The sequence below is a fragment of the Dermacentor variabilis genome, chromosome 1 (genome assembly GCF_050947875.1).
Source record: "Dermacentor variabilis isolate Ectoservices chromosome 1, ASM5094787v1, whole genome shotgun sequence".
Classification (NCBI taxonomy): domain Eukaryota; kingdom Metazoa; phylum Arthropoda; class Arachnida; order Ixodida; family Ixodidae; genus Dermacentor; species Dermacentor variabilis.
In genome coordinates this window covers 47613627-47628822 of record NC_134568.1, presented here as the reverse complement: position 1 = coordinate 47628822, position 15196 = coordinate 47613627, and positions in this window count along the sequence as shown.

Genomic DNA, 15196 nt, shown 5'->3' with positions numbered 1-15196 from the left:
CGTGGTTGCGCTCGCTCTGTTCTCGGTGAAGAAAATCCACAATTTCGCGAAAGCATTTTCCTCCTCGCTGTGTCCGTTCTTCAGGCATCGTACATTACAACTGTGTTGTTTTGCGTGTAACTTTCACGGTGGCTCATGCCATTGATATTGTTTATGTTACATGGTGCTCTATTATAATCACTGTCCAAAGCTGTAGAAAGGATGAAGACACCACCGAGAGCCGTCAAGGTCGCCTGCTTTGTGCGAATCTCAGCGCGGTAGTGCGACTGAACATTCTGAACAGCTACCCGGGAACACGGGTAGTTCAAGGGCGTGGTGCAGGTCCCCGAGCCCTTATGAGCATGTGCCATTGAGCTTGGACCCTTTCTGCCCTATCACCGGTATCGACCCACATGATGACTTGTTTTTGTCAGCATCTCGAGGGGGACAGTTTTTCTTTTCCAGCTCCTAGCCAGGTCAGGTCAGTATATTTCCTTAAATGCCCCTTTATTAGGGGTGCTACATAAGGGGGGGGGGGGGGTATATCATTCAACGGCAATTCAGCGTGATAACAAACGGGACGTTTGAAAAGTAGTAGATACCCTGCATAAACAAATACATGCTCGCGGCACATTGTGAATTAGAAGAAAAAATACAGTGATTATATTGGCTGAAGAGAAGAAACATTGGCAATGGACAGTTCACTTCAGTAACTAGTGGAACATTTGAAAAAAAGTAGATTCACTGCATACAATCTAAAACGCAAGATAAATGAGGAATTGCAAACAAATATGCAGCGTTAGAACAGAGAGATGATGATGACATAGAGCTAATGAATGGAACCGTAACTAGGCTGGCTTATAAGGCAGCAATTGAAGTTGGAGGCAAGACACCAAGGCAACCAGTGGGCAAGCTCTCCCAAGTAACAAATGCCTAATAAAGAAACGACAAAGAATGAGAGTGTCCAACTCAAGAGATAAGATAGAATTCGCGGAATCGTCAAAACTGATCAACAAGGCGAAAATAAGTGATATTCGAAACTATAACGTGAGAAAGACTGAAGAAGACGTAAAAAATTGAGGCAGCCTGAAATCAGTGAGAAGGAAACTTGGCATAGGACAAACGAAGATGTATGCGCTAAAAGATAAGCAGAATAATATCGTCAGCAATCTGAAAGATATAGTAAAAGCAGCGGAAGAATTATATACCGACCTTTACAGTACCCAGACGACTCAGGAGCGCTCTATTCAAAACAATAATGAACAGTATACAGAAACTCCGCCTATAACTAGATATGAGGTCAGAAAGGCCTTGCAAGGCATGAAACGGGAAAGTCGGCAGGAGAGGATGAAATAACAGTCGATTTCATCAAAGATGGAGCAGACATAATGCTAGGAAAACTGGCGGCTCTCTATATGAAGTGTCTATCGACTGCAAGAGTCTCAGAAAACTGGAAGAATGCAAACATTATACTAATCCACAAAAAGGGCGACGTTAAAGAACTGAAAAATTATAGGCACATTAGCTTACTCCAAGTATTATATAAAATATTTACCAAAATAATCTCCAACAGAACAAGGACAACACTGGAATATAGTCAACCAAGGGAGCAGGCTGCCTTCAAGAAAGGTTACTCTACGATGGATCACATTCATGTCATTAACCAGGTTATGAAGAAATTCGCAGAGTACAATAAACCTCTCTATATGGCTTTCATAGTTTACGAAAAGCATTTGATTTAGTAGAGATACCAGCAGTCATAAAGGCATTGCGTAATCAAGGAGTACAGACCGCTTACGTAAATACCCTAGAAAATATCTACAGAGATTCCACAGCCGCCTTAATTCTACACAAGAAAAGTAGGAAGATACCCATAAAGAAAGGAGTCAGACAAGGAAACACAATCTCTCCAATGCTATTCACTGCGTGCTTAGAAGAAGTATTCAAGCTATTAAACTGGGAAGGCTTAGGAGTAAAGATCGACGGCGAATACCTGAACAGCCTTCGGTTGGCCGATGACATTGTTCTATTCAGCAACAATGTAGACGAGTTACAACAAATGATTGAGGACCTTAACAGAGAAAGCGTAAGAGTGCGACTGAAGATTAATATGCAGAAGACAAAGATAATGATAAATAACCTGACAAGGGAACAAAATTTCAAGATCGCAGGTCAGCCTGTGGAGGAGTACGTTTACCTAGGTGAACTAATCACAGGGAACCCGGACCATGAGAAGGAAATTCACAGAAAAATAAAAATTGGTTGGATTGCATACGGCAGACATCGTCAGCTCCTGAATGGGAGCTTACTGTTATCATTGAAAAGGAAAGTATACAATCGGTGCGTTTTACCGGTGCTGACATAGGGCGCAGAGACTTGGAGGCTGACAAAGAAGCTTTAGCACAAGTTAAGGACCGCACAAAAAGCGATGGAACGAAGAATGCTAGGGACAACTTTAAGAGACAGAAAGATAGCAGTTTGGATCAGAGAGCAAACGGGCATAGACGATATTCTAATAGACATTAAGAGAAAAAAATGGTGCTGGGCAGGTCATGTAATGCGCAGACTAGATAACTGTTGGACCATTAGGGTAACAGAATGGGTACCAAGAGAAGGGAAGCGCAGTAGAGGACGGCAGAAGACTAGATGGAGTTACGAAATAAGGAAATTTGCTGGTGAAGTTTGGAGTCGGTTGGCGCAGGACAGGGGTAATTGGAGATCGCAGGGAGAGAGAGGCCTTCGTCCGGCAGTGGACATGAATATGATGATGATGTTGATGATGATGATGATGATGATGTTGTTGTTGATGATGGTGGTGGTGGTGGTGGTGGTGATTATGATGATGATGATGATGATGATGATGATGATGATGATGATGATGATGATGATTGTGGTGGTGGTGGTGGTGGTGGTGGTGGTGGTACCAAGAGTGAAAAATATTCAAGAAGCAATAAAACATGGCATAGCATAAAATCAGTGCAAAGGAAACTTGGCATAGGACAGGGCAAGATGTATCCAGCGAAATATAATCAGGGTAATGTCATCAGCAGTTTCGATTATATAGTAAAAGCAGCAGAAGAATTCTATACTGACTTTGCACAGTACCCAGACCAGCCACGCAATGTTCGTTGGAAATAGTTATTAGCTGGATACAGAAGCCCCTTCTATAAGTATCTATCAAGTTAGAAGGGCCTTGCAAGACATGTTCCGGGAAAAAACGCCAGGAGATGGAATAACAGTCGATTTAATCAAAGATGGAGGAGATATTATGCTTGAAAAGCTTCCGGCCCTTAATACCCTATGCCTCGCGACTTCAAGTGTACCAGAGAACTGGACGAATGCCAACATTACACTAATCCACAAGAAGGGAGACGTCAAGGAATTGAAGAATTAAAGGCCCACTAGTTTGCTTTCAGCATAATATAAAATATATACAAGGTAATTTCCAATAATATAAGGGTAATACTTGACTTCAATCAACCATGAGAAGAGGATGCCTTTAGGAAGGGATATTCTACAAAGGATCATGTCCATGTCACCAGTCAGGTAATTGGTAAATATGCGGAGTGCAATCAACCTCTCTTTATGACTTTCATAGAATAGGAAACGGCCTTTGATTCAGTTGAGATACCAGCAGTCAATGAGGCATTGCGTAATCAAGGAGTACAGATAGCATACGTGAATATCTTGGGAAATATTTAGAAACATTCCACAGATACTTTGCTTTTCCACGAGAAATGTAGAAAACTTCCTATCATGAAAGGGATCAGGCAAATAGACACATTCCCTCCACTGCTATTCACTGGATACTTAGAATAAGTATTTAAGCTATTAGACTGTGAAGGCTTAGGAGTGGGAATAAAAGGCGAATATCTCAACAACCTTCTGTTTGAAGTTGATATTGCCGCAAATCTATGCAGTGCTTGCTCACTCTTCAAGTCTGCCGCCACGCGACGCAACGCAAGACGCACTGCCGCCATGCGACGCAAGGCGCGCCCAGTTGAGACGCGCCAAGACGCGCTTTAAATTGAGCGCAGACGACAGCGGCGGGCATTCTGTTCGACGACCGCCGAGCACGCTGGTCGATTCGCCGTCGCCGGGTAATTCACGGCATTGTGGGCGCAAGTCAGCCCAATAAACAGTCTTCTTTCGACAAACTTTTCTCCGTCCTCATCGACCCTGTGACTGCCGTCACCACTACGTGACAATATTTTCCTGTTCAGGAACACTGGGGATGAGTTTCAACAAATGATTGAGGGCCTTAACCGTGAAAGAGTAAGAATAGGGCTCAAGATTAATATATAAATTACAGAGGTGATGTCCAATAGCCTGGCAAGGGAACAGGAATTCACGATCGCCAGTCAGCCTCTTGATTCTGTTCAAGAGCACTTTTATCTAGGTCAATTACTCACATGTGACCCTGATCATAACAAAGAAGTTTACAACAGAATAAAAATGGGGTATAGTGCAAACGGTAGGCATTACAAAATCCTGACTGTGAGTTTACCACTGTTGTTGAAAATAAAAGTAAAACAATCATTGCATTATACAGGTGCTAACATATGGGGCAGAAAATTGAATGTTAGCAAAGAAGCTCGAGAACAAGTTCAGGACCGCGCAAAGAGCGATGGAACGAAGAACGTTAGGCGTAACGTTAAGATACAGGAAGAGCGCGGTATGGATCAGAGAGCACACGGGTACAGCGAATATTCAACTTGTCATTAACAGAAAGAAAATACAGCCGGACAGACCATGTAATGCTGAGGAATAATAACCGGTGGACCATTAAGTTACAGAGCGGGTACAAAGCAAAGCGCAGTCAAGGACGGCAGAGAATTAGGTGCAGTGATGAAATTAGGAAATTTGCAAGTAGAAGTTGGAATCACGTAGCGCAAGACAGAGGTGATTCGAGATCGCCGGGAGAGGTGTTACCCTTCAGTGCACATGAAAATATGATGATGATGATGATGATGATGCCAAGACCGAAGAGTGTAGCAATGCACGATGGAATTACATTATCAACAAAAAATTGAAGAGCGAACAGCGGATCACGTGTCAATCATAACTGAATGCGCGAGAGCGACAGTAATGCTTATTCTTCTTTTGCTATTTGAAAAGGAGAAAACGAAATTCAAACAAAACAACTAAAGCTGTTGTAGTAGGGCGAGTATCCTGGCACCATCCGAGCAAACCGGATGTGCGCGCGCGCTGCCTTTGGTGACGATTGCGACGACTGCATGGCCGACTGCGCGCAGTGTATACCTTCCCTTATGCTTCAGACACGTACTCCGCTGTTCGCGCTTCCATTATCGCTGATACTACAATAATTCCATTTGTGCATTGCTGCATTCTTCGGTCTTGGTATCATCATCATCATCAGCATGGACGACTGGCCAACGGCGCGCATTGACCACGCTGATATCTTGAGCTTTCCTTCGGGCCCATGTTCTCGTCGCAATTACTTACATGATATGCATTTCGAGTCGCCCGGTTTCAATATCATGGTACATAGGTACGACTGCCCTGAATGAAAGCTGATACGTGCTATACTGTCGGCGAATTCGTCCCTCTTTCGTTTTGTCTGCATCGTCGCTTCAAAAAGGCAGAAAGTTTTGTGCGGTATGTACCACGTGACCTCAGTTCCGTGAACTTTGGGCGCCGAAGCAAAGACAGACCGTAGCGCTGACTCGCCTCATAATACGTTCCAACTTGTGTATAGGCGATCCAGCTGCTTTTTGGCGCAAATCATGCGTGTCACGGAAGCTTCGTTTGCGCCTGGAGCGGCTGGGAATGCAGCAAGGAAAACTGGGTTTTTAAAGCGAAGCTTTCTATGTTTCACTGATTCGTCCATGAGCACTGAAAACGAACTGCAGCAAAGCCAACTTAAAAATCCGCATAGAACACTACAGTTTACAATCACAGTACCGTCCCAGCCTCGACTGGCCGGCCGGTCAGTGCCTGATAACGGCGCGAAGCGACGAGCTCAGCAAGAGTAGCGCATGCGCAGAAAGTTAACTGGAAGCGCCAGTTGCGTCTGTTAGGCATGGCACCAGGCCTGTTGCGATTAACTGAGCTTCCCTGCTTAAGGCCGATCCACACGATGGACCCAGTCTGCGGGCCGATCGGTCACGTGATGCGACGTCACGGCCCGCCGCGGTCCGGTCCGGCGCAGGGCACATCCACACGGCGGACCGCCATAGCAGACGGCAGAGCAGACCAACCAGCTACACTCTACACATTCCGGCTCGAGTCCCACAAAGCCGGGAACTGCTCAACGAGGGACACAAAACAAAAAAAACTCCTCGTCACTCCAAGAGGACATGGTGTTTAAAAAATATATCTGCTGCAAGCACGTGCAGGCAAAACGGCGGACATGAAACGACTGGCTTTTGCTGAGCCGAAAACTAGACTGGATTTGGCTGAAGACACTCTCTTGCCGGACAACATTCGTTGGCTACGCCAAAATCGCTGCGGTTTGCAAGCAGTCTGCCGCCAAAACTGAAGCGGGAAAAGCCTCGGCAATTTGTTGGACCGCGAGGGCCGCGGTCTTGCGCAGGCCAACGGTGGTCCGCACGAACTGGTGACGTCCTATCACGTGATGCGTGGACCACTGTCCAAAAGAGCAATTTGGTCCGTCGTGTGAATCGGCCGTTATCGGAGAGAGCAAGTGCGCGTGGACACAGGCTCGTCTTAGGATCTGGGGAAAAAATTGAAATGCCTTTCTTAACGAAAGATGGCTGGACACCACGCTACCTAGACGAGCTGTGTATACCTACGTACATTGCATTACGCGCGTCACGCAATGCATTCCCAGCCGTCACCGTGGATAGGCCGCGGGTGCAGCGCACGGCAGAACAGGCTGCCGTACGCGAACGTAAGCGCGAGGGCGATCGTGCCCGTAAGGCCGATCCGGTGTATCGGCAACGGCATGCAGAAGCCAAGTGCGAGACGCTTGTGCAGTCGAGATGCCTACTGGTCTTCTGATCGTCAGCGTGTACGTGCATCAGACCGAACAGGTCTCGTTGTGACGCGGAAACGTTCCTGGCAGAAACGATGAAGCCCTTGAAGCCACATAGTACGCCAACCCTCGTGCGCGGTCAATTTAACATCGATGTGGCCAAATAGCACGGCAAATGGATCGAGAGTTTCATGCTAGATTGCTACTCGATGAAACTTAAGACGCTACAAACACGCTTGTCCTGTGTCGTTCTCCCCACTTGTGATCGTCTTAGTTGGCGCTGTTCCTTCCTAATTCAAGTATGCACCATCTAGCCCAAATGAATGTTGTCCTGAGCTCCAGAGACCCACGACGCAGCAAAGTTCCTGCTTTGATCTCCCGTTTGCAAGCAGGCTGCGTCACGTTACGATGGCAAAGCCTCTGACCGTCTACCACAGCGATCACAAGTCAATACTGTGCAAGTGTAGAGTCATCCGTGAATGTGTAAGTGTGTGCGTGTAATCAACGGCTACATTATCTAAAATAAAGGCTATGCAACTTAACCAAATGTGTCTTCATTAAACTTCAACGTTAAAAAAATACAATCGTAAACAAGCAATTAAATCCCATATGCATAGCATCGGGTCGCTCTGCATTCCTGGGGTTCACTGCGTGTTCGTTGGCTTTGGGCTTTGACTTTGATTCAGTTTGCATTGGGGGAAAGCTTCGCGTTCAACCATCTTCCTTTAACAAAGGGGCTTTGATTTCTTTGTTTGTGCGCTACTTCGCATCTTGTAGAACTGTGCGTCCGCGTGCTAGCGAGTTCAGTTTGTCCCCTGACGAAATTCGCTGATTATTTCGTTGCTTTGAATTTTAATAGATGAAAATTCACTAGTGTAAATGTCATTGTTATGGTCTAGACTGTTTAGTTGACTTTATGACAGCATAATTTTGCCAAAGTTACGTGTTTATAATAAACTGAAATGATAACATGTAGACATTTAGCGCGCATTTCTTAGCCTTCAGTTTATAACCGAGCGAAAACATTCTTCGCAAAATTCTTCGTAAAAGCCGTGGACAAAGAAACGCACGATACCAGCGCGGCGGTGCTTGTATTTATGCGCACTATTTCTTTGTGCGCATCTTTCGCGGCTATTCTTCAGGTCAAGCCTTCAGCTCTGAACCCCTAGCTCTCCATTTATTATCAACTTCGGCCGCAGTGCATCGTCGTCAGTACTTTTACCAGGCCATGTGCAACGCGTTCGTGTTCCCTTTAATAAAGCGCGGTGATGTCTGTGGAACAAAGTTCGGCTGTGGCTTTTTTTTTTCAATGAATTTTATGGGGAAGTTGCAAGGTACGTCTGCTCTACCCTACCCCTACTGCAGAATCCCTTTATTCTCACCTTCCTGCCTTTCGAGCTTGAGGATTCGTTATAATGCAAATACAACACTCTTCTTTGCACAGCTGCCCTGCAGCCCGCTGACGACTAATACTACTGGCATCCTTGCTGACAGTGGCGACGTAGTAAAATTCGCTGTAAAATCCGTGCATTGCTAGAGATTTCACGGGCATCCTTTAATTTCTAACAAAGGGTTGCATTACTGACGTTTCACATATCACATAGCGGACAATACCACTGTAGGCAAAGTAGACGATCTTGCACTATATACATAGACACACCATGTCTGCTAATACACGATTTGACTGACTCCTTTGTCTGTTTCGGACAATTTCCTGCGTCCGATCACGCTTAGCACATTACGGCTACGATACTATACCGCGTCCAGTATATGCAGTGACCGGTAAAAGCAAACTTTCGACCACGGAGGCTGCGCGCGCACGTACTGCCATCGCACTGATCAAAGACTGAGCTGTATTAACGCCTCCGCGAAGGATAATTTGCAGTGAATAACTTGTCAGGAGCCGTTGAAACAACATATCGCTGATTCCCAAAGCGTGACTCTTATTTTCACCCTCTCAAAGTTAGTAAAGCGAGGAGAAAGATACGGCAGCGTGCTTTTTAAGATAGTTCTACTTAACCTACGCTTCCTTTTGCAATGTGAAATGCGACACTGAGCAAGTAAGTGATTCTTTAGAAGCAGGGAAGCCAGGGCGAGGTTGTATGACTGCATGGTATAGGTGCACAGCGTGAACAAAAAAAAATAAATAGAAATGAGGTCACAGCTTGTCCTCGTGTTCTTATTTATTTATTTATTTATTTATTTATTTATTTATTTATTTATTATTACTCTTTAATATTAGTACACTTATTTTCACTCTAGCGGCAAAGAGGCACATACCGAAAGCAGCCGTCACCCTGGCGGTGTCGCAGGCTCTGTTAATGAATGCAGCCGAATTGACGTTCAAGAAAAGTTATGCTGTCGTTTTCTGTCCGTGCGCCATTTTAATTAGGAATACGAACACGCGTTTCTTCCTTACAAGGAGCTGATGCATAAAAGCGGCTTAATTCTCATAATTTGCTACCGTTCCCGCTTTTCGTGAAAACCTCTACCAGGAAGTAAAAAAAAAAACAATGAGGCTATTGAAGCCTTTGTATTCGACGCTAGCCTGGTACGTCTCTTGTGCTATGAGCAAAGATGAATCGCCAAACAAAAAGCGATTGCCGAACTGAGTTGTAGCATACGATAGATAGCGACACAGTCACCCCAACTCTACCCCGTCGCCACTAGCACCTTTATTTGAGTATTTGCAGTATTTATTTCTTTATTATGCCCTCCAAGAACTGTTGTACATTACAGAGAGGAGAAGCAGAGGCAAGAGGTTAATGCAGAGGTAACCAACACAAACTTCACCTAGATACAAAAGAAAATATACCGCATTTGCACGATTGTAACGCCCACTTTCTTTTAAATAAAAGGTACGTTCAACTTTGCCTACGCGTTACAACCGTAAATAATTCTACTTCTACTCAAAATCAAAAAGGAAACCGGCTCTTATTAAAGAAAGGCGCTTAATGCAAGGTAGATAGCCACACTGCCATCGAACGGACATTTTTTTTTCTTCTGCCTTGGTGTGTGGCATTTATAGTGCATTAGAGGGAACTGAAGATAACTTTCTGTGGTTGGTTGCAGTAACTGTGGACAGCGAAAAGGAGGTGTCCTCGGACTCCAATAGCAACTAGCCGCTAAGCTTACTCATCTGTGTGCCTGTCTGTGTGCCTTTGTATGTTTCACAAAATTATTTCTACGCGGTACGTGTCGTTTCAGGTTTCGCTACATGATGTGCGCGGTTGAATCAGCACCAAGTTATTTTTCTCCACTTGTTGGCTGTAATATAACTACGTGTTACACTCGGGGGCGCGGAAGAATCGTGTAAATGTGGTAAATGAGCAATAAACATTCCAAGAAAAGGTCAAAGGCCAACACGTTGAAATTAATGGTTAATAAAAAAGAAAAAAAGAATTGTCCCGGAAGTGTTAGACAGTAGCTCCATAGAATACATGGCAAAATGTGGCAAAGCATGAGCATATATACCTACCACAGATTTACGAACGGGTCGCACGTGTACGTCATGGGAGTGATGGGGTGATTGTGACAACAGTATTGCTGCACTTTCGTTCCGCGATCACGTCAAGTTTGTAGATTAGCTTTTAATCACAATCAGGCAAAGTGCATCACGCAGATTCCAAGGCTAACTGTTCCACAATGTGCGCATTCGTTATCGTCTGAATCAGTCTATATAACTGAAACTTTAGTCAAACGAAATCACAGCAGCGCACGAGAAGGCGTTTGTTCAAGCGTGCCAGTTCAAGCTAAAGAAGACGGAGCGGCGGTGAGTTTTGACGATTGGACAACCTATTTACCTTCTTAATAGGGGTATGCCGTAGTGATTTATGAAACCAAATCGAATTCGAATCGAATAGTGCCATAAGCGAATCGAATATCGAATACTTTTCGAATAGTGTTCGCATAATAAGCAACCGCTATCACAATTAATTAAGTGCGTTATGAAACGTTGTATATGAAAAGAACAAACGGAGCATTAGGAGCAAACAAAACATATTCGCATGCACAGGTCTTTTCAGGGCGCGAATCATCGCTGTGCAGCCTGTAAAGTATGGCTACCCAAGGGACGTAGCCTGCTGCACTGAGAAAGTTCTCAAGTTTTATGTCTATACTATCCAGGGAGTGAAAATTAGCTGCACTTTAGCTCCAATGTTATGTTTATTTAGGCCCAGTTGACGTTTTGAAATATTCGAAAAGTATTCAAAAATTTTCGCCTTTACGAATAGTGACTATTCGAGTCGAAGACCAGGCCGAGGGGCCTCTCTTCCTGCCGGTACCTCTTTCCCGCGCTGCAAGCAGATAATTCAGTAGGTGTGAGTAGTTCTTGAAGGGCAGTGAAAAGTACAGGGCCGTAACTGCCTAGGTGCAATAATTGATTTTAAAAGAGAGTAATAATTCTGACACACAATTTCGTTTACATTGTTGATGTCTTATTTTAACTCGTGCAGAATACTAAAAACCATTGACCCCGTCAATCCCTGTGTATGCAGCTGTATCTTTCCCTGAAGTGGCACGAAGAAGGAAGTTCTGCAGCTGTGATCTCAGAGATCAACTTTCTGCATGGGAGTCCCAGTTATAGTAGAAGATTGCAACAAAGTATTCCAGGGTGAAAATCAAGCCTTTTTGCTTGGTAGAAATGGTGGGCCTGCTAATCAATACATGGCTACATGGCCACAGCGAGCTCTTCCTGGTAGAACAGCCACAGTTCTTGTAATTCCAATTGGTAACTTTTGAAGGCACCACAAATCAGTTTTCTGTGTGTGTTTGTGTGTGGTGTGAGAATGATATAGTTTTTGTGGCCATCAGTTAAGCAAAATAAGTCTTTAGAACATTGGTTACTAGAAAGATACACTCAAAAGAGCACTACCAATGCGCCGTTTCTGCCTTTCAAGCTTACAATTACGTCCAAGTCATAGCCTGTTCTGTCTCTGCACTGTTTGCTTTATTTGAAACTGATGTCTACTACATTTAGTGATGCTCTCAAAAAAAGCTCATTAGTTCCTGCAGCCATTTCATAAGTATTCGAATTACCATTTTAACAAGAGAATTTTTTTTATTTTTGGTGCATTGATAATTAAAATTTCAAAATTCTTTGTGAAGAAATCGCATTTACTATGGAACCGCTCTATTAGTCATATTCACAGCAACCATATTGAACCACATTGGTATTTATGAAATAGGCAGCTTTTTTTTTTACTGCTCCCTTAAGCATCGATGGGCTATTATGCAAGATTGTGTCTCTGTAAAGACAGGAAGTAGGACCTTTCTGCATGCGGTTTTCTCTTCATTAAAATGCACTCTCCAAACATTTGCACTCAGATCTGCTGTTTTTAGTACTGCATACAACCATTTAGAGCGTAGTTTACCTGAGGTGAATGCAGTATTTATTGGCTGTACTCGCTCGTGGAAATGGCACGTGAAGCATTCGCATATGGATCAGGCATTCTCATACCACTGCAAGTCTACTGCACATAAGATGCACATGCAGTGAAACCTACTCATGGCCTGTGGAACAGGAGAAATAGAATCGTACATTTGTTGTTCTATTTCACACAGACATGTAAATTAAGTGCACTGCTGTAGCCAGCATCCATGGTACAGTAAGCTAATACTGATCCACTATTATCCCAAAACGATGGTCCTTTCTGACTGAAGATGTAGAACTATTTACAGGCATAGTACTCGAACATTGATAATCGCTGAACAACATGACTGGACTGCAATGCATTATGTGCACTAAGTGTGTGCTTTGATTGAACTGCTATACTTGTTGAAGTTGTTTCTTAGTTTGTTTGTTTTTTTTCATGCATCATGTAAAGCCACTTGTTCTGCTGCACATGCCACGAAGCAGACGTCGTACTTTGTATGAAAACCTCCAGTGTTGTTTCATCACCACCTATGGTACACATTAAATTTGGTTAGTGCCGATGCCATTTGATCACTAGAAATACCATACACAGCTAAACCTCTATATAACGAAGTATTTAACTTTTCATAACCTATTGTTCATAGAACACCATGTATTTGGGACTTCAATGTAACGAAGTGTGTTTGTATATGTTTTGAATATAACGAAATTTCACTGCCGCCGTTAAGGAATGCCAAGACAATAAATTGAAACTTCCGCGGACGCAGATGGTCAAATGATTCAATTAGAAACGGCTGCTTGCAAACGCACCTCTCAAATCGCAAGCCGTGAGACAAGAGCGGCCGCCGAAGTGAAGCCGCATCATGAACCACATAAAGTCCAGGTGCGGTAATATCCTGTCCGGCACTGTGTGCTTTAGGTGCTAGTGAAAGTGCACTAGGATGAGACAAGAAAGATGATGACTTCACGAGTTCCGCCTTCCCACGCGAGCTTAGCGAGAGGGTGGTAGCGAGTTCGCGATAACGTGATCAAGCGCGCGCGAGGAGGTGGAGTGGGGGGTAAGTTGGCGCGCGTGCCTGCCGTGGCTGCGCATGGCTGTGAGCCGCGCACCTTGCTTTTAGTGGTACTCTGCCGCGTGTGCAAAGAGCGAGCGTGTCGCGACGGCGTGGCAGCATGTAAGCTCCCGTACCGCGCCTTTAGTACTGTAGGTTGCGTAATCTTGAGTTTCGGTGACCTGTTGTAGCGAGAGGCAGGCGAAGCATTCGCTCCCCGCAGCCAGCCAAATGAACCATTTTTGACCCATAGATGCCCATATAGCATCATGTTTTAGACATTGCACACATCTTATAGATCTCCATATTTCTCGAAACAACATCACAAATAGATACTATAGATAATCACAGTCACATCCAGACCACGTTGCTGTAACGTTGACACGACTTCACAGCTGGACATCAGTGATCTCTAATAGATGTTCCTTTTAGGAATAAAGGAGGTTCATAGAACATCTAATGTATCTTTCCTGTTTTTTAAACTATAGTGAACTGCATACCTGCAAGTGCCACAGCAGATTCACTACCTTGTACAAATGAAATGTGAACAGCAGAGCGTGTGGACGAAGCATAGCTGAACACACCGTGCGCGGCGTCGGCCATCCATAATTGTACACATGCACGTGCATGTCGTTTTGACGCGGAATGCAGGGCCGTTTGTCCTAGTGCGATTACGTCGCCTGTATTTTGTCTGATACTTGTGGTCTCACCCTGTCATTGCACTGTCATTCCTGTCTGCGATTACTGTCAACGCGGCTAGCACTGCTGTTGCTCCTCTAGTGTTTTAAAGTTTGAGAAACAGCTCAAGGACAGCAGAGGACACAGAAGAGAGAACACAGCTCAATTTTCTTTTCTTTTCAGAAAGCATAGCAAGTTATATAGCCACCTACTAGGACACCAACTATGCGCGATGCCGCGACAAAGCCATACAAAGCGCTCTCTTCTTTCTTCAGTCCCCTCTGCTGTCCTTGCGCTCTTATTCAAACTTTAAAGCATGTCTTACCAACAAGCCCAATCCTATATCCTCCAGTGCAATACATTTTTGGTGCTATTCAAATTACGATTAGACACTGGGAGCTTTCACGGTGGTAACAAAAGCAAAGCAACGGACGTTAGGAGACTGGGTGCATGCCAGCTTTATCATGCTACAGATGCGGGGATGGTGCTAGCCACCATAAGAGTGCGCTGCCAGGTGGGAATAACACTGCCGCGGAGAGATGTGAAAGCAACTTTCCCACAAAACAAGGATCACGTTTATCATAGTAGGGCGAGCAGCGATACACTCTGCGCAAGAACCACATGCCCAGGCACGTGCACAATGACTGGCCGACGACATGCACTGTACGTTTAGTTATGCTTTGGGCACGCGTTCTGCTGTTCGCATTTCATTTATCCTCAGTGGTACATCTGATGAGGCACACTAATGCCACAGTCTCCACCACATTCGGCAAGTAGCTGATGAACTTGTTTGGAATGTTTTATTAACATCTAAACGTGTAAACGTCGAAATATAAATTGAAACACTCATGAAGTATCTTTATTAGTAGGGCGAAATCCTTGAATGGCTCATGAGTAGAAAAATCTTATGTCCGGCGTTATTGCACCAAAATTCAATGGAACCAACATTGCGGCTGTAACCGTCGACTTTTGGTGTTAAATGGGGTGAAGCGAATTAAGTTCACTAAGATAGAGGTAAATAGGGCAATCTAACCTACGGCCTGTTGTGGGAGTCGTATCCACTAGGAGATATGGGCAAATCGGCCATACCTCCAAGTTGGATTCCTTATTGATATGGTGAAAGTCAAGAGTCGAACCCACAACCATGTATGGCGA